Genomic DNA, 16,075 nt, shown 5'->3' on the forward strand with positions numbered 1-16,075 from the left:
GCAAACCTTTGGTGGCTTGACGCTCGTCGTCGATCGTAAGGGTGAAACAGTGAAGAGAGTTGGAAAACGGTAAGGTGGACACCTCCAGCAGCATCTGTGTGTCAAATCCGATATCTGGTCGAGGGCTGTAAGATTCAGTATGATGACGTGACAATTCGGGAGTAGCTCACGAACGCAAAGCTGCGGCCTTCTTAGCTCAGTGGTAGAGCACTGGTCTCGTAAACCAGGGGTCGTGAGTTCGACCCTCACAGAAGGCATTCATTTTTTTTAACTTTGCTGCTGAGAGCAGAGCTAGCTCGAGCAGCATCTAACAGATGGCAGTGCACTGAATGAAGGGGAAGTTCTACAACCGATAAAGAGTGCTCTACTTGCATCAGAGGCTTACTGGATGTGTAGGCGGAACACTGTTTTGTATGCATTTTGTAGTATAATGTCATGCTTGGCGATGTCATTCGTTTATGAGCCCCACTACAGTGTGCATGCACGTTATCCATGTGAAGAGGCGTAAGCAGATACTACCATTCTGCGAGGTGCCTGCGAAAAGTACACGAGTTGCATTGATGAAGAGAGCAGAAGTGACCGAAAGTTAAGGCCTCCGTGGCGCAATCGGCTAGCGCGTTCGGCTGTTAACCGAAAGGTTGGTGGTTCGAGCCCACCTGGGGGCGAAATCGTTTTAATCGCCACCGAGGTGAGGACGTATGTCCACTTTGATAGAGATACACAGCTAGTGTGACAATTTGGCTGTGTTTGAATGATGCCACCCAGCCTTATACACATTCAGCCACGTGACAGTGGAGGTAAAAACATGGCCCTATGCGGACGTTCTACCGTTTTCCTATTAATTCGGCATGTGTGACACTGCAGTAGAGCGACGACCACTACAAAAGATGTATTATTTACATTTCATTTCGGCGTATACACCGCGAGTGCCATATGACAGTGCCTCTCTCTCGATGTCGATCTGCATTTGGCGTCTCTTAAGTGTCGGTCTGCAGTAGGCCGCTGTTGGCCGAGCGGCGTGCAGTCGCCTTACATGAAGCCCCCAGTGCCACTGTGGACGATGTAGCCAGAGAGAGGAGTCGAAAGGCGCGTTTCACAGTAGAGCCACGCTATCCCACAAGCTGTGCACTAGGTCAAGTTTTGCGCAGACCGCAAACCTTTGGTGGCTTGACGCTCGTCGTCGATCGTAAGGGTGAAACAGTGAAGAGAGTTGGAAAACGGTAAGGTGGACACCTCCAGCAGCATCTGTGTGTCAAATCCGATATCTGGTCGAGGGCTGTAAGATTCAGTATGATGACGTGACAATTCGGGAGTAGCTCACGAACGCAAAGCTGCGGCCTTCTTAGCTCAGTGGTAGAGCACTGGTCTCGTAAACCAGGGGTCGTGAGTTCGACCCTCACAGAAGGCATTCATTTTTTTAACTTTGCTGCTGAGAGCAGAGCTAGCTCGAGCAGCATCTAACAGATGGCAGTGCACTGAATGAAGGGGAAGTTCTACAACCGATAAAGAGTGCTCTACTTGCATCAGAGGTTTACTGGATGTGTAGGCGGAACACTGTTTTGTATGCATTTTGTAGTATAATGTCATGCTTGGCGATGTCATTCGTTTATGAGCCCCACTACAGTGTGCATGCACGTTATCCATGTGAAGAGGCGTAAGCAGATACTACCATTCTGCGAGGTGCCTGCGAAAAGTACACGAGTTGCATTGATGAAGAGAGCAGAAGTGACCGAAAGTTAAGGCCTCCGTGGCGCAATCGGCTAGCGCGTTCGGCTGTTAACCGAAAGGTTGGTGGTTCGAGCCCACCTGGGGGCGAAATCGTTTTAATCGCCACCGAGGTGAGGACGTATGTCCACTTTGATAGAGATACACAGCTAGTGTGACAATTTGGCTGTGTTTGAATGATGCCACCCAGCCTTATACACATTCAGCCACGTGACAGTGGAGGTAAAAACATGGCCCTATGCGGACGTTCTACCGTTTTCCTATTAATTCGGCATGTGTGACACTGCAGTAGAGCGACGACCACTACAAAAGATGTATTATTTACATTTCATTTCGGCGTATACACCGCGAGTGCCATATGACAGGGCCTCTCTCTCGATGTCGATCTGCATTTGGCGTCTCTTAAGTGTCGGTCTGCAGTAGGCCGCTGTTGGCCGAGCGGCGTGCAGTCGCCTTACATGAAGCCCCCAGTGCCACTGTGGACGATGTAGCCAGAGAGAGGAGTCGAAAGGCGCGTTTCACAGTAGAGCCACGCTATCCCACAAGCTGTGCACTAGGTCAAGTTTTGCGCAGACCGCAAACCTTTGGTGGCTTGACGCTCGTCGTCGATCGTAAGGGTGAAACAGTGAAGAGAGTTGGAAAACGGTAAGGTGGACACCTCCAGCAGCATCTGTGTGTCAAATCCGATATCTGGTCGAGGGCTGTAAGATTCAGTATGATGACGTGACAATTCGGGAGTAGCTCACGAACGCAAAGCTGCGGCCTTCTTAGCTCAGTGGTAGAGCACTGGTCTCGTAAACCAGGGGTCGTGAGTTCGACCCTCACAGAAGGCATTCATTTTTTTAACTTTGCTGCTGAGAGCAGAGCTAGCTCGAGCAGCATCTAACAGATGGCAGTGCACTGAATGAAGGGGAAGTTCTACAACCGATAAAGAGTGCTCTACTTGCATCAGAGGCTTACTGGATGTGTAGGCGGAACACTGTTTTGTATGCATTTTGTAGTATAATGTCATGCTTGGCGATGTCATTCGTTTATGAGCCCCACTACAGTGTGCATGCACGTTATCCATGTGAAGAGGCGTAAGCAGATACTACCATTCTGCGAGGTGCCTGCGAAAAGTACACGAGTTGCATTGATGAAGAGAGCAGAAGTGACCGAAAGTTAAGGCCTCCGTGGCGCAATCGGCTAGCGCGTTCGGCTGTTAACCGAAAGGTTGGTGGTTCGAGCCCACCCGGGGGCGAAATCGTTTTAATCGCCACCGAGGTGAGGACGTATGTCCACTTTGATAGAGATACACAGCTAGTGTGACAATTTATCTGTGTTTGAATGATGCCACCCAGCCTTATACACATTCAGCCACGTGACAGTGGAGGTAAAAACATGGCCCTATGCGGACGTTCTACCGTTTTCCTATTAATTCGGCATGTGTGACACTGCAGTAGAGCGACGACCACTACAAAAGATGTATTATTTACATTTCATTTCGGCGTATACACCGCGAGTGCCATATGACAGGGCCTCTCTCTCGATGTCGATCTGCATTTGGCGTCTCTTAAGTGTCGGTCTGCAGTAGGCCGCTGTTGGCCGAGCGGCGTGCAGTCGCCTTACATGAAGCCCCCAGTGCCACTGTGGACGATGTAGCCAGAGAGAGGAGTCGAAAGGCGCGTTTCACAGTAGAGCCACGCTATCCCACAAGCTGTGCACTAGGTCAAGTTTTGCGCAGACCGCAAACCTTTGGTGGCTTGACGCTCGTCGTCGATCGTAAGGGTGAAACAGTGAAGAGAGTTGGAAAACGGTAAGGTGGACACCTCCAGCAGCATCTGTGTGTCAAATCCGATATCTGGTCGAGGGCTGTAAGATTCAGTATGATGACGTGACAATTCGGGAGTAGCTCACGAACGCAAAGCTGCGGCCTTCTTAGCTCAGTGGTAGAGCACTGGTCTCGTAAACCAGGGGTCGTGAGTTCGACCCTCACAGAAGGCATTCATTTTTTTTAACTTTGCTGCTGAGAGCAGAGCTAGCTCGAGCAGCATCTAACAGATGGCAGTGCACTGAATGAAGGGGAAGTTCTACAACCGATAAAGAGTGCTCTACTTGCATCAGAGGCTTACTGGATGTGTAGGCGGAACACTGTTTTGTATGCATTTTGTAGTATAATGTCATGCTTGGCGATGTCATTCGTTTATGAGCCCCACTACAGTGTGCATGCACGTTATCCATGTGAAGAGGCGTAAGCAGATACTACCATTCTGCGAGGTGCCTGCGAAAAGTACACGAGTTGCATTGATGAAGAGAGCAGAAGTGACCGAAAGTTAAGGCCTCCGTGGCGCAATCGGCTAGCGCGTTCGGCTGTTAACCGAAAGGTTGGTGGTTCGAGCCCACCCGGGGGCGAAATCGTTTTAATCGCCACCGAGGTGAGGACGTATGTCCACTTTGATAGAGATACACAGCTAGTGTGACAATTTGGCTGTGTTTGAATGATGCCACCCAGCCTTATACACATTCAGCCACGTGACAGTGGAGGTAAAAACATGGCCCTATGCGGACGTTCTACCGTTTTCCTATTAATTCGGCATGTGTGACACTGCAGTAGAGCGACGACCACTACAAAAGATGTATTATTTACATTTCATTTCGGCGTATACACCGCGAGTGCCATATGACAGGGCCTCTCTCTCGATGTCGATCTGCATTTGGCGTCTCTTAAGTGTCGGTCTGCAGTAGGCCGCTGTTGGCCGAGCGGCGTGCAGTCGCCTTACATGAAGCCCCCAGTGCCACTGTGGACGATGTAGCCAGAGAGAGGAGTCGAAAGGCGCGTTTCACAGTAGAGCCACGCTATCCCACAAGCTGTGCACTAGGTCAAGTTTTGCGCAGACCGCAAACCTTTGGTGGCTTGACGCTCGTCGTCGATCGTAAGGGTGAAACAGTGAAGAGAGTTGGAAAACGGTAAGGTGGACACCTCCAGCAGCATCTGTGTGTCAAATCCGATATCTGGTCGAGGGCTGTAAGATTCAGTATGATGACGTGACAATTCGGGAGTAGCTCACGAACGCAAAGCTGCGGCCTTCTTAGCTCAGTGGTAGAGCACTGGTCTCGTAAACCAGGGGTCGTGAGTTCGACCCTCACAGAAGGCATTCATTTTTTTAACTTTGCTGCTGAGAGCAGAGCTAGCTCGAGCAGCATCTAACAGATGGCCGTGCACTGAATGAAGGGGAAGTTCTGCAACCGATAAAGAGTGCTCTACTTGCATCAGAGGTTTACTGGATGTGTAGGCGGAACACTGTTTTGTATGCATTTTGTAGTATAATGTCATGCTTGGCGATGTCATTCGTTTATGAGCCCCACTACAGTGTGCATGCACGTTATCCATGTGAAGAGGCGTAAGCAGATACTACCATTCTGCGAGGTGCCTGCGAAAAGTACACGAGTTGCATTGATGAAGAGAGCAGAAGTGACCGAAAGTTAAGGCCTCCGTGGCGCAATCGGCTAGCGCGTTCGGCTGTTAACCGAAAGGTTGGTGGTTCGAGCCCACCCGGGGGCGAAATCGTTTTAATCGCCACCGAGGTGAGGACGTATGTCCACTTTGATAGAGATACACAGCTAGTGTGACAATTTGGCTGTGTTTGAATGATGCCACCCAGCCTTATACACATTCAGCCACGTGACAGTGGAGGTAAAAACATGGCCCTATGCGGACGTTCTACCGTTTTCCTATTAATTCGGCGTGTGTGACACTGCAGTAGAGCGACGACCACTACAAAAGATGTATTATTTACATTTCATTTCGGCGTATACACCGCGAGTGCCATATGACAGGGCCTCTCTCTCGATGTCGATCTGCATTTGGCGTCTCTTAAGTGTCGGTCTGCAGTAGGCCGCTGTTGGCCGAGCGGCGTGCAGTCGCCTTACATGAAGCCCCCAGTGCCACTGTGGACGATGTAGCCAGAGAGAGGAGTCGAAAGGCGCGTTTCACAGTAGAGCCACGCTATCCCACAAGCTGTGCACTAGGTCAAGTTTTGCGCAGACCGCAAACCTTTGGTGGCTTGACGCTCGTCGTCGATCGTAAGGGTGAAACAGTGAAGAGAGTTGGAAAACGGTAAGGTGGACACCTCCAGCAGCATCTGTGTGTCAAATCCGATATCTGGTCGAGGGCTGTAAGATTCAGTATGATGACGTGACAATTCGGGAGTAGCTCACAAACGCAAAGCTGCGGCCTTCTTAGCTCAGTGGTAGAGCACTGGTCTCGTAAACCAGGGGTCGTGAGTTCGACCCTCACAGAAGGCATTCATTTTTTTAACTTTGCTGCTGAGAGCAGAGCTAGCTCGAGCAGCATCTAACAGATGGCAGTGCACTGAATGAAGGGGAAGTTCTACAACCGATAAAGAGTGCTCTACTTGCATCAGAGGTTTACTGGATGTGTAGGCGGAACACTGTTTTGTATGCATTTTGTAGTATAATGTCATGCTTGGCGATGTCATTCGTTTATGAGCCCCACTACAGTGTGCATGCACATTATCCATGTGAAGAGGCGTAAGCAGATACTACCATTCTGCGAGGTGCCTGCGAAAAGTACACGAGTTGCATTGATGAAGAGAGCAGAAGTGACCGAAAGTTAAGGCCTCCGTGGCGCAATCGGCTAGCGCGTTCGGCTGTTAACCGCAAGGTTGGTGGTTCGAGCCCACCTGGGGGCGAAATCGTTTTAATCGCCACCGAGGTGAGGACGTATGTCCACTTTGATAGAGATACACAGCTAGTGTGACAATTTGGCTGTGTTTGAATGATGCCACCCAGCCTTATACACATTCAGCCACGTGACAGTGGAGGTAAAAACATGGCCCTATGCGGACGTTCTACCGTTTTCCTATTAATTCGGCGTGTGTGACACTGCAGTAGAGCGACGACCACTACAAAAGATGTATTATTTACATTTCATTTCGGCGTATACACCGCGAGTGCCATATGACAGGGCCTCTCTCTCGATGTCGATCTGCATTTGGCGTCTCTTAAGTGTCGGTCTGCAGTAGGCCGCTGTTGGCCGAGCGGCGTGCAGTCGCCTTACATGAAGCCCCCAGTGCCACTGTGGACGATGTAGCCAGAGAGAGGAGTCGAAAGGCGCGTTTCACAGTAGAGCCACGCTATCCCACAAGCTGTGCACTAGGTCAAGTTTTGCGCAGACCGCAAACCTTTGGTGGCTTGACGCTCGTCGTCGATCGTAAGGGTGAAACAGTGAAGAGAGTTGGAAAACGGTAAGGTGGACACCTCCAGCAGCATCTGTGTGTCAAATCCGATATCTGGTCGAGGGCTGTAAGATTCAGTATGATGACGTGACAATTCGGGAGTAGCTCACAAACGCAAAGCTGCGGCCTTCTTAGCTCAGTGGTAGAGCACTGGTCTCGTAAACCAGGGGTCGTGAGTTCGACCCTCACAGAAGGCATTCATTTTTTTAACTTTGCTGCTGAGAGCAGAGCTAGCTCGAGCAGCATCTAACAGATGGCAGTGCACTGAATGAAGGGGAAGTTCTACAACCGATAAAGAGTGCTCTACTTGCATCAGAGGTTTACTGGATGTGTAGGCGGAACACTGTTTTGTATGCATTTTGTAGTATAATGTCATGCTTGGCGATGTCATTCGTTTATGAGCCCCACTACAGTGTGCATGCACATTATCCATGTGAAGAGGCGTAAGCAGATACTACCATTCTGCGAGGTGCCTGCGAAAAGTACACGAGTTGCATTGATGAAGAGAGCAGAAGTGACCGAAAGTTAAGGCCTCCGTGGCGCAATCGGCTAGCGCGTTCGGCTGTTAACCGCAAGGTTGGTGGTTCGAGCCCACCTGGGGGCGAAATCGTTTTAATCGCCACCGAGGTGAGGACGTATGTCCACTTTGATAGAGATACACAGCTAGTGTGACAATTTGGCTGTGTTTGAATGATGCCACCCAGCCTTATACACATTCAGCCACGTGACAGTGGAGGTAAAAACATGGCCCTATGCGGACGTTCTACCGTTTTCCTATTAATTCGGCATGTGTGACACTGCAGTAGAGCGACGACCACTACAAAAGATGTATTATTTACATTTCATTTCGGCGTATACACCGCGAGTGCCATATGACAGGGCCTCTCTCTCGATGTCGATCTGCATTTGGCGTCTCTTAAGTGTCGGTCTGCAGTAGGCCGCTGTTGGCCGAGCGGCGTGCAGTCGCCTTACATGAAGCCCCCAGTGCCACTGTGGACGATGTAGCCAGAGAGAGGAGTCGAAAGGCGCGTTTCACAGTAGAGCCACGCTATCCCACAAGCTGTGCACTAGGTCAAGTTTTGCGCAGACCGCAAACCTTTGGTGGCTTGACGCTCGTCGTCGATCGTAAGGGTGAAACAGTGAAGAGAGTTGGAAAACGGTAAGGTGGACACCTCCAGCAGCATCTGTGTGTCAAATCCGATATCTGGTCGGGGGCTGTAAGATTCAGTATGATGACGTGACAAGTCGGGAGTAGCTCACGAACGAAAAGCTGCGGCCTTCTTAGCTCAGTGGTAGAGCACTGGTCTCGTAAACCAGGGGTCGTGAGTTCGACCCTCACAGAAGGCATTCATTTTTTTAACTTTGCTGCTGAGAGCAGAGCTAGCTCGAGCAGCATCTAACAGATGGCAGTGCACTGAATGAAGGGGAAGTTCTACAACCGATAAAGAGTGCTCTACTTGCATCAGAGGTTTACTGGATGTGTAGGCGGAACACTGTTTTGTATGCATTTTGTAGTATAATGTCATGCTTGGCGATGTCATTCGTTTATGAGCCCCACTACAGTGTGCATGCACGTTATCCATGTGAAGAGGCGTAAGCAGATACTACCATTCTGCGAGGTGCCTGCGAAAAGTACACGAGTTGCATTGATGAAGAGAGCAGAAGTGACCGAAAGTTAAGGCCTCCGTGGCGCAATCGGCTAGCGCGTTCGGCTGTTAACCGAAAGGTTGGTGGTTCGAGCCCACCTGGGGGCGAAATCGTTTTAATCGCCACCGAGGTGAGGACGTATGTCCACTTTGATAGAGATACACAGCTAGTGTGACAATTTGGCTGTGTTTGAATGATGCCACCCAGCCTTATACACATTCAGCCACGTGACAGTGGAGGTAAAAACATGGCCCTATGCGGACGTTCTACCGTTTTCCTATTAATTCGGCATGTGTGACACTGCAGTAGAGCGACGACCACTACAAAAGATGTATTATTTACATTTCATTTCGGCGTATACACCGCGAGTGCCATATGACAGGGCCTCTCTCTCGATGTCGATCTGCATTTGGCGTCTCTTAAGTGTCGGTCTGCAGTAGGCCGCTGTTGGCCGAGCGGCGTGCAGTCGCCTTACATGAAGCCCCCAGTGCCACTGTGGACGATGTAGCCAGAGAGAGGAGTCGAAAGGCGCGTTTCACAGTAGAGCCACGCTATCCCACAAGCTGTGCACTAGGTCAAGTTTTGCGCAGACCGCAAACCTTTGGTGGCTTGACGCTCGTCGTCGATCGTAAGGGTGAAACAGTGAAGAGAGTTGGAAAACGGTAAGGTGGACACCTCCAGCAGCATCTGTGTGTCAAATCCGATATCTGGTCGAGGGCTGTAAGATTCAGTATGATGACGTGACAATTCGGGAGTAGCTCACGAACGCAAAGCTGCGGCCTTCTTAGCTCAGTGGTAGAGCACTGGTCTCGTAAACCAGGGGTCGTGAGTTCGACCCTCACAGAAGGCATTCATTTTTTTAACTTTGCTGCTGAGAGCAGAGCTAGCTCGAGCAGCATCTAACAGATGGCAGTGCACTGAATGAAGGGGAAGTTCTACAACCGATAAAGAGTGCTCTACTTGCATCAGAGGTTTACTGGATGTGTAGGCGGAACACTGTTTTGTATGCATTTTGTAGTATAATGTCATGCTTGGCGATGTCATTCGTTTATGAGCCCCACTACAGTGTGCATGCACGTTATCCATGTGAAGAGGCGTAAGCAGATACTACCATTCTGCGAGGTGCCTGCGAAAAGTACACGAGTTGCATTGATGAAGAGAGCAGAAGTGACCGAAAGTTAAGGCCTCCGTGGCGCAATCGGCTAGCGCGTTCGGCTGTTAACCGAAAGGTTGGTGGTTCGAGCCCACCTGGGGGCGAAATCGTTTTAATCGCCACCGAGGTGAGGACGTATGTCCACTTTGATAGAGATACACAGCTAGTGTGACAATTTGGCTGTGTTTGAATGATGCCACCCAGCCTTATACACATTCAGCCACGTGACAGTGGAGGTAAAAACATGGCCCTATGCGGACGTTCTACCGTTTTCCTATTAATTCGGCATGTGTGACACTGCAGTAGAGCGACGACCACTACAAAAGATGTATTATTTACATTTCATTTCGGCGTATACACCGCGAGTGCCATATGACAGGGCCTCTCTCTCGATGTCGATCTGCATTTGGCGTCTCTTAAGTGTCGGTCTGCAGTAGGCCGCTGTTGGCCGAGCGGCGTGCAGTCGCCTTACATGAAGCCCCCAGTGCCACTGTGGACGATGTAGCCAGAGAGAGGAGTCGAAAGGCGCGTTTCACAGTAGAGCCACGCTATCCCACAAGCTGTGCACTAGGTCAAGTTTTGCGCAGACCGCAAACCTTTGGTGGCTTGACGCTCGTCGTCGATCGTAAGGGTGAAACAGTGAAGAGAGTTGGAAAACGGTAAGGTGGACACCTCCAGCAGCATCTGTGTGTCAAATCCGATATCTGGTCGAGGGCTGTAAGATTCAGTATGATGACGTGACAAGTCGGGAGTAGCTCACGAACGCAAAGCTGCGGCCTTCTTAGCTCAGTGGTAGAGCACTGGTCTCGTAAACCAGGGGTCGTGAGTTCGACCCTCACAGAAGGCATTCATTTTTTTAACTTTGCTGCTGAGAGCAGAGCTAGCTCGAGCAGCATCTAACAGATGGCAGTGCACTGAATGAAGGGGAAGTTCTACAACCGATAAAGAGTGCTCTACTTGCATCAGAGGTTTACTGGATGTGTAGGCGGAACACTGTTTTGTATGCATTTTGTAGTATAATGTCATGCTTGGCGATGTCATTCGTTTATGAGCCCCACTACAGTGTGCATGCACGTTATCCATGTGAAGAGGCGTAAGCAGATACTACCATTCTGCGAGGTGCCTGCGAAAAGTACACGAGTTGCATTGATGAAGAGAGCAGAAGTGACCGAAAGTTAAGGCCTCCGTGGCGCAATCGGCTAGCGCGTTCGGCTGTTAACCGAAAGGTTGGTGGTTCGAGCCCACCTGGGGGCGAAATCGTTTTAATCGCCACCGAGGTGAGGACGTATGTCCACTTTGATAGAGATACACAGCTAGTGTGACAATTTGGCTGTGTTTGAATGATGCCACCCAGCCTTATACACATTCAGCCACGTGACAGTGGAGGTAAAAACATGGCCCTATGCGGACGTTCTACCGTTTTCCTATTAATTCGGCATGTGTGACACTGCAGTAGAGCGACGACCACTACAAAAGATGTATTATTTACATTTCATTTCGGCGTATACACCGCGAGTGCCATATGACAGGGCCTCTCTCTCGATGTCGATCTGCATTTGGCGTCTCTTAAGTGTCGGTCTGCAGTAGGCCGCTGTTGGCCGAGCGGCGTGCAGTCGCCTTACATGAAGCCCCCAGTGCCACTGTGGACGATGTAGCCAGAGAGAGGAGTCGAAAGGCGCGTTTCACAGTAGAGCCACGCTATCCCACAAGCTGTGCACTAGGTCAAGTTTTGCGCAGACCGCAAACCTTTGGTGGCTTGACGCTCGTCGTCGATCGTAAGGGTGAAACAGTGAAGAGAGTTGGAAAACGGTAAGGTGGACACCTCCAGCAGCATCTGTGTGTCAAATCCGATATCTGGTCGGGGGCTGTAAGATTCAGTATGATGACGTGACAAGTCGGGAGTAGCTCACGAACGAAAAGCTGCGGCCTTCTTAGCTCAGTGGTAGAGCACTGGTCTCGTAAACCAGGGGTCGTGAGTTCGACCCTCACAGAAGGCATTCATTTTTTTAACTTTGCTGCTGAGAGCAGAGCTAGCTCGAGCAGCATCTAACAGATGGCAGTGCACTGAATGAAGGGGAAGTTCTACAACCGATAAAGAGTGCTCTACTTGCATCAGAGGTTTACTGGATGTGTAGGCGGAACACTGTTTTGTATGCATTTTGTAGTATAATGTCATGCTTGGCGATGTCATTCGTTTATGAGCCCCACTACAGTGTGCATGCACGTTATCCATGTGAAGAGGCGTAAGCAGATACTACCATTCTGCGAGGTGCCTGCGAAAAGTACACGAGTTGCATTGATGAAGAGAGCAGAAGTGACCGAAAGTTAAGGCCTCCGTGGCGCAATCGGCTAGCGCGTTCGGCTGTTAACCGAAAGGTTGGTGGTTCGAGCCCACCTGGGGGCGAAATCGTTTTAATCGCCACCGAGGTGAGGACGTATGTCCACTTTGATAGAGATACACAGCTAGTGTGACAATTTGGCTGTGTTTGAATGATGCCACCCAGCCTTATACACATTCAGCCACGTGACAGTGGAGGTAAAAACATGGCCCTATGCGGACGTTCTACCGTTTTCCTATTAATTCGGCATGTGTGACACTGCAGTAGAGCGACGACCACTACAAAAGATGTATTATTTACATTTCATTTCGGCGTATACACCGCGAGTGCCATATGACAGGGCCTCTCTCTCGATGTCGATCTGCATTTGGCGTCTCTTAAGTGTCGGTCTGCAGTAGGCCGCTGTTGGCCGAGCGGCGTGCAGTCGCCTTACATGAAGCCCCCAGTGCCACTGTGGACGATGTAGCCAGAGAGAGGAGTCGAAAGGCGCGTTTCACAGTAGAGCCACGCTATCCCACAAGCTGTGCACTAGGTCAAGTTTTGCGCAGACCGCAAACCTTTGGTGGCTTGACGCTCGTCGTCGATCGTAAGGGTGAAACAGTGAAGAGAGTTGGAAAACGGTAAGGTGGACACCTCCAGCAGCATCTGTGTGTCAAATCCGATATCTGGTCGAGGGCTGTAAGATTCAGTATGATGACGTGACAAGTCGGGAGTAGCTCACGAACGCAAAGCTGCGGCCTTCTTAGCTCAGTGGTAGAGCACTGGTCTCGTAAACCAGGGGTCGTGAGTTCGACCCTCACAGAAGGCATTCATTTTTTTAACTTTGCTGCTGAGAGCAGAGCTAGCTCGAGCAGCATCTAACAGATGGCAGTGCACTGAATGAAGGGGAAGTTCTACAACCGATAAAGAGTGCTCTACTTGCATCAGAGGTTTACTGGATGTGTAGGCGGAACACTGTTTTGTATGCATTTTGTAGTATAATGTCATGCTTGGCGATGTCATTCGTTTATGAGCCCCACTACAGTGTGCATGCACGTTATCCATGTGAAGAGGCGTAAGCAGATACTACCATTCTGCGAGGTGCCTGCGAAAAGTACACGAGTTGCATTGATGAAGAGAGCAGAAGTGACCGAAAGTTAAGGCCTCCGTGGCGCAATCGGCTAGCGCGTTCGGCTGTTAACCGAAAGGTTGGTGGTTCGAGCCCACCTGGGGGCGAAATCGTTTTAATCGCCACCGAGGTGAGGACGTATGTCCACTTTGATAGAGATACACAGCTAGTGTGACAATTTGGCTGTGTTTGAATGATGCCACCCAGCCTTATACACATTCAGCCACGTGACAGTGGAGGTAAAAACATGGCCCTATGCGGACGTTCTACCGTTTTCCTATTAATTCGGCATGTGTGACACTGCAGTAGAGCGACGACCACTACAAAAGATGTATTATTTACATTTCATTTCGGCGTATACACCGCGAGTGCCATATGACAGGGCCTCTCTCTCGATGTCGATCTGCATTTGGCGTCTCTTAAGTGTCGGTCTGCAGTAGGCCGCTGTTGGCCGAGCGGCGTGCAGTCGCCTTACATGAAGCCCCCAGTGCCACTGTGGACGATGTAGCCAGAGAGAGGAGTCGAAAGGCGCGTTTCACAGTAGAGCCACGCTATCCCACAAGCTGTGCACTAGGTCAAGTTTTGCGCAGACCGCAAACCTTTGGTGGCTTGACGCTCGTCGTCGATCGTAAGGGTGAAACAGTGAAGAGAGTTGGAAAACGGTAAGGTGGACACCTCCAGCAGCATCTGTGTGTCAAATCCGATATCTGGTCGAGGGCTGTAAGATTCAGTATGATGACGTGACAATTCGGGAGTAGCTCACGAACGCAAAGCTGCGGCCTTCTTAGCTCAGTGGTAGAGCACTGGTCTCGTAAACCAGGGGTCGTGAGTTCGACCCTCACAGAAGGCATTCATTTTTTTAACTTTGCTGCTGAGAGCAGAGCTAGCTCGAGCAGCATCTAACAGATGGCAGTGCACTGAATGAAGGGGAAGTTCTACAACCGATAAAGAGTGCTCTACTTGCATCAGAGGTTTACTGGATGTGTAGGCGGAACACTGTTTTGTATGCATTTTGTAGTATAATGTCATGCTTGGCGATGTCATTCGTTTATGAGCCCCACTACAGTGTGCATGCACGTTATCCATGTGAAGAGGCGTAAGCAGATACTACCATTCTGCGAGGTGCCTGCGAAAAGTACACGAGTTGCATTGATGAAGAGAGCAGAAGTGACCGAAAGTTAAGGCCTCCGTGGCGCAATCGGCTAGCGCGTTCGGCTGTTAACCGAAAGGTTGGTGGTTCGAGCCCACCTGGGGGCGAAATCGTTTTAATCGCCACCGAGGTGAGGACGTATGTCCACTTTGATAGAGATACACAGCTAGTGTGACAATTTGGCTGTGTTTGAATGATGCCACCCAGCCTTATACACATTCAGCCACGTGACAGTGGAGGTAAAAACATGGCCCTATGCGGACGTTCTACCGTTTTCCTATTAATTCGGCATGTGTGACACTGCAGTAGAGCGACGACCACTACAAAAGATGTATTATTTACATTTCATTTCGGCGTATACACCGCGAGTGCCATATGACAGGGCCTCTCTCTCGATGTCGATCTGCATTTGGCGTCTCTTAAGTGTCGGTCTGCAGTAGGCCGCTGTTGGCCGAGCGGCGTGCAGTCGCCTTACATGAAGCCCCCAGTGCCACTGTGGACGATGTAGCCAGAGAGAGGAGTCGAAAGGCGCGTTTCACAGTAGAGCCACGCTATCCCACAAGCTGTGCACTAGGTCAAGTTTTGCGCAGACCGCAAACCTTTGGTGGCTTGACGCTCGTCGTCGATCGTAAGGGTGAAACAGTGAAGAGAGTTGGAAAACGGTAAGGTGGACACCTCCAGCAGCATCTGTGTGTCAAATCCGATATCTGGTCGAGGGCTGTAAGATTCAGTATGATGACGTGACAAGTCGGGAGTAGCTCACGAACGCAAAGCTGCGGCCTTCTTAGCTCAGTGGTAGAGCACTGGTCTCGTAAACCAGGGGTCGTGAGTTCGACCCTCACAGAAGGCATTCATTTTTTTAACTTTGCTGCTGAGAGCAGAGCTAGCTCGAGCAGCATCTAACAGATGGCAGTGCACTGAATGAAGGGGAAGTTCTACAACCGATAAAGAGTGCTCTACTTGCATCAGAGGTTTACTGGATGTGTAGGCGGAACACTGTTTTGTATGCATTTTGTAGTATAATGTCATGCTTGGCGATGTCATTCGTTTATGAGCCCCACTACAGTGTGCATGCACGTTATCCATGTGAAGAGGCGTAAGCAGATACTACCATTCTGCGAGGTGCCTGCGAAAAGTACACGAGTTGCATTGATGAAGAGAGCAGAAGTGACCGAAAGTTAAGGCCTCCGTGGCGCAATCGGCTAGCGCGTTCGGCTGTTAACCGAAAGGTTGGTGGTTCGAGCCCACCTGGGGGCGAAATCGTTTTAATCGCCACCGAGGTGAGGACGTATGTCCACTTTGATAGAGATACACAGCTAGTGTGACAATTTGGCTGTGTTTGAATGATGCCACCCAGCCTTATACACATTCAGCCACGTGACAGTGGAGGTAAAAACATGGCCCTATGCGGACGTTCTACCGTTTTCCTATTAATTCGGCATGTGTGACACTGCAGTAGAGCGACGACCACTACAAAAGATGTATTATTTACATTTCATTTCGGCGTATACACCGCGAGTGCCATATGACAGGGCCTCTCTCTCGATGTCGATCTGCATTTGGCGTCTCTTAAGTGTCGGTCTGCAGTAGGCCGCTGTTGGCCGAGCGGCGTGCAGTCGCCTTACATGAAGCCCCCAGTGCCACTGTGGACGATGTAGCCAGAGAGAGGAGTCGAAAGGCGCGTTTCACAGTAGAGCCACGCTATCCCACAAGCTG

The 16,075-nt window shown here is 50.3% G+C and overlaps 28 non-coding genes across 28 annotated transcripts; all 28 read left to right on the forward strand.

The window, feature by feature from the left end:
• Positions 1-185: 185 nt before the first annotated feature.
• Trnat-cgu (transfer RNA threonine (anticodon CGU)) lies at positions 186-257 on the forward strand. Its single transcript has one exon. It is a non-coding gene; the product is annotated as a tRNA-Thr (tRNA).
• Positions 258-591: 334 nt separating this feature from the next.
• On the forward strand, positions 592-665 carry Trnan-guu (transfer RNA asparagine (anticodon GUU)). The gene has a single exon. It is a non-coding gene; the product is annotated as a tRNA-Asn (tRNA).
• Positions 666-1,336: 671 nt separating this feature from the next.
• On the forward strand, positions 1,337-1,408 carry Trnat-cgu (transfer RNA threonine (anticodon CGU)). Its single transcript has one exon. It is a non-coding gene; the product is annotated as a tRNA-Thr (tRNA).
• A 333-nt stretch (positions 1,409-1,741) lies between these two features.
• Positions 1,742-1,815, forward strand: Trnan-guu (transfer RNA asparagine (anticodon GUU)). Its single transcript has one exon. It is a non-coding gene; the product is annotated as a tRNA-Asn (tRNA).
• A 671-nt stretch (positions 1,816-2,486) lies between these two features.
• Positions 2,487-2,558, forward strand: Trnat-cgu (transfer RNA threonine (anticodon CGU)). Its single transcript has one exon. It is a non-coding gene; the product is annotated as a tRNA-Thr (tRNA).
• A 333-nt stretch (positions 2,559-2,891) lies between these two features.
• Positions 2,892-2,965, forward strand: Trnan-guu (transfer RNA asparagine (anticodon GUU)). Its single transcript has one exon. It is a non-coding gene; the product is annotated as a tRNA-Asn (tRNA).
• A 671-nt stretch (positions 2,966-3,636) lies between these two features.
• Positions 3,637-3,708, forward strand: Trnat-cgu (transfer RNA threonine (anticodon CGU)). The gene has a single exon. It is a non-coding gene; the product is annotated as a tRNA-Thr (tRNA).
• A 334-nt stretch (positions 3,709-4,042) lies between these two features.
• On the forward strand, positions 4,043-4,116 carry Trnan-guu (transfer RNA asparagine (anticodon GUU)). Its single transcript has one exon. It is a non-coding gene; the product is annotated as a tRNA-Asn (tRNA).
• A 671-nt stretch (positions 4,117-4,787) lies between these two features.
• Trnat-cgu (transfer RNA threonine (anticodon CGU)) lies at positions 4,788-4,859 on the forward strand. Its single transcript has one exon. It is a non-coding gene; the product is annotated as a tRNA-Thr (tRNA).
• Positions 4,860-5,192: 333 nt separating this feature from the next.
• Trnan-guu (transfer RNA asparagine (anticodon GUU)) lies at positions 5,193-5,266 on the forward strand. The gene has a single exon. It is a non-coding gene; the product is annotated as a tRNA-Asn (tRNA).
• Positions 5,267-5,937: 671 nt separating this feature from the next.
• Positions 5,938-6,009, forward strand: Trnat-cgu (transfer RNA threonine (anticodon CGU)). The gene has a single exon. It is a non-coding gene; the product is annotated as a tRNA-Thr (tRNA).
• Positions 6,010-6,342: 333 nt separating this feature from the next.
• Positions 6,343-6,416, forward strand: Trnan-guu (transfer RNA asparagine (anticodon GUU)). Its single transcript has one exon. It is a non-coding gene; the product is annotated as a tRNA-Asn (tRNA).
• A 671-nt stretch (positions 6,417-7,087) lies between these two features.
• On the forward strand, positions 7,088-7,159 carry Trnat-cgu (transfer RNA threonine (anticodon CGU)). Its single transcript has one exon. It is a non-coding gene; the product is annotated as a tRNA-Thr (tRNA).
• A 333-nt stretch (positions 7,160-7,492) lies between these two features.
• Trnan-guu (transfer RNA asparagine (anticodon GUU)) lies at positions 7,493-7,566 on the forward strand. Its single transcript has one exon. It is a non-coding gene; the product is annotated as a tRNA-Asn (tRNA).
• A 671-nt stretch (positions 7,567-8,237) lies between these two features.
• On the forward strand, positions 8,238-8,309 carry Trnat-cgu (transfer RNA threonine (anticodon CGU)). Its single transcript has one exon. It is a non-coding gene; the product is annotated as a tRNA-Thr (tRNA).
• A 333-nt stretch (positions 8,310-8,642) lies between these two features.
• Trnan-guu (transfer RNA asparagine (anticodon GUU)) lies at positions 8,643-8,716 on the forward strand. Its single transcript has one exon. It is a non-coding gene; the product is annotated as a tRNA-Asn (tRNA).
• Positions 8,717-9,387: 671 nt separating this feature from the next.
• Positions 9,388-9,459, forward strand: Trnat-cgu (transfer RNA threonine (anticodon CGU)). Its single transcript has one exon. It is a non-coding gene; the product is annotated as a tRNA-Thr (tRNA).
• Positions 9,460-9,792: 333 nt separating this feature from the next.
• Trnan-guu (transfer RNA asparagine (anticodon GUU)) lies at positions 9,793-9,866 on the forward strand. Its single transcript has one exon. It is a non-coding gene; the product is annotated as a tRNA-Asn (tRNA).
• A 671-nt stretch (positions 9,867-10,537) lies between these two features.
• Positions 10,538-10,609, forward strand: Trnat-cgu (transfer RNA threonine (anticodon CGU)). Its single transcript has one exon. It is a non-coding gene; the product is annotated as a tRNA-Thr (tRNA).
• Positions 10,610-10,942: 333 nt separating this feature from the next.
• Trnan-guu (transfer RNA asparagine (anticodon GUU)) lies at positions 10,943-11,016 on the forward strand. The gene has a single exon. It is a non-coding gene; the product is annotated as a tRNA-Asn (tRNA).
• A 671-nt stretch (positions 11,017-11,687) lies between these two features.
• Positions 11,688-11,759, forward strand: Trnat-cgu (transfer RNA threonine (anticodon CGU)). Its single transcript has one exon. It is a non-coding gene; the product is annotated as a tRNA-Thr (tRNA).
• A 333-nt stretch (positions 11,760-12,092) lies between these two features.
• Positions 12,093-12,166, forward strand: Trnan-guu (transfer RNA asparagine (anticodon GUU)). Its single transcript has one exon. It is a non-coding gene; the product is annotated as a tRNA-Asn (tRNA).
• Positions 12,167-12,837: 671 nt separating this feature from the next.
• Trnat-cgu (transfer RNA threonine (anticodon CGU)) lies at positions 12,838-12,909 on the forward strand. The gene has a single exon. It is a non-coding gene; the product is annotated as a tRNA-Thr (tRNA).
• A 333-nt stretch (positions 12,910-13,242) lies between these two features.
• Trnan-guu (transfer RNA asparagine (anticodon GUU)) lies at positions 13,243-13,316 on the forward strand. The gene has a single exon. It is a non-coding gene; the product is annotated as a tRNA-Asn (tRNA).
• Positions 13,317-13,987: 671 nt separating this feature from the next.
• Positions 13,988-14,059, forward strand: Trnat-cgu (transfer RNA threonine (anticodon CGU)). Its single transcript has one exon. It is a non-coding gene; the product is annotated as a tRNA-Thr (tRNA).
• A 333-nt stretch (positions 14,060-14,392) lies between these two features.
• On the forward strand, positions 14,393-14,466 carry Trnan-guu (transfer RNA asparagine (anticodon GUU)). Its single transcript has one exon. It is a non-coding gene; the product is annotated as a tRNA-Asn (tRNA).
• A 671-nt stretch (positions 14,467-15,137) lies between these two features.
• On the forward strand, positions 15,138-15,209 carry Trnat-cgu (transfer RNA threonine (anticodon CGU)). Its single transcript has one exon. It is a non-coding gene; the product is annotated as a tRNA-Thr (tRNA).
• A 333-nt stretch (positions 15,210-15,542) lies between these two features.
• Positions 15,543-15,616, forward strand: Trnan-guu (transfer RNA asparagine (anticodon GUU)). Its single transcript has one exon. It is a non-coding gene; the product is annotated as a tRNA-Asn (tRNA).
• Positions 15,617-16,075: the final 459 nt, after the last annotated feature.

Source organism: Schistocerca cancellata, unplaced genomic scaffold (assembly GCF_023864275.1).
Source record: "Schistocerca cancellata isolate TAMUIC-IGC-003103 unplaced genomic scaffold, iqSchCanc2.1 HiC_scaffold_830, whole genome shotgun sequence".
Taxonomy (NCBI): domain Eukaryota; kingdom Metazoa; phylum Arthropoda; class Insecta; order Orthoptera; family Acrididae; genus Schistocerca; species Schistocerca cancellata.